The sequence below is a fragment of the Apis dorsata genome, unplaced genomic scaffold (assembly GCF_000469605.1).
Source record: "Apis dorsata unplaced genomic scaffold, Apis dorsata 1.3 scaffold_220, whole genome shotgun sequence".
NCBI classification, from domain to species: domain Eukaryota; kingdom Metazoa; phylum Arthropoda; class Insecta; order Hymenoptera; family Apidae; genus Apis; species Apis dorsata.
Genome location: NW_006263502.1, coordinates 1,978,930 through 1,979,413, shown reverse-complemented (window position 1 = coordinate 1,979,413; position 484 = coordinate 1,978,930). Strand labels below are relative to the sequence as shown.

Below are 484 nucleotides of genomic sequence, written 5' to 3'. Positions count from 1 at the left end.
CGATCCACGGACCTCTGGGTTATGGGCCCAGCACGCTTCCACTGCGCCACTCTGCTGTTGTGTCGGTTTCTTCCCTAAAGCTGTTTTCAACCCCTTTACACAGGGTGAAATTAGATCAATAATCTCCAGTTATAAAGATTGATTCGCGATACTATACATATAATTAATAATAATGGAATAATATGTGTGTGAAATAGAGAATATATTTACGTAAAATTTATTACGAAATTTCTTTCATTATCAGGGATGTAATTTAACGATGTAATATTTGTTATTTGATAAATATATACGCTTATTTATTATTTCTTTATATAATTTTAAACGCAAGATGGTTCGATCAGATGTAAAATAAAAACGGACATATACTTGCGTTATATTTCTCGATCGAAATTTATGAATTTATTATATCGATTAGCTAAAAATTAGATTATTTTGCGTCCAATCTTGTGGAAAATTATTTAAAAACACCCCCCAACGAAGCAGG

General features: G+C 31.8%; 1 protein-coding gene across 8 annotated transcripts in view; it reads left to right on the top strand.

Annotated features, from left to right (window-relative positions):
• Positions 1 to 484, top strand: part of LOC102681024 (aryl hydrocarbon receptor protein 1) — a 143,392-nt gene that overhangs the window by 136,576 nt on the left and 6,332 nt on the right. The gene's annotated exons all lie outside the window — the stretch shown is intronic.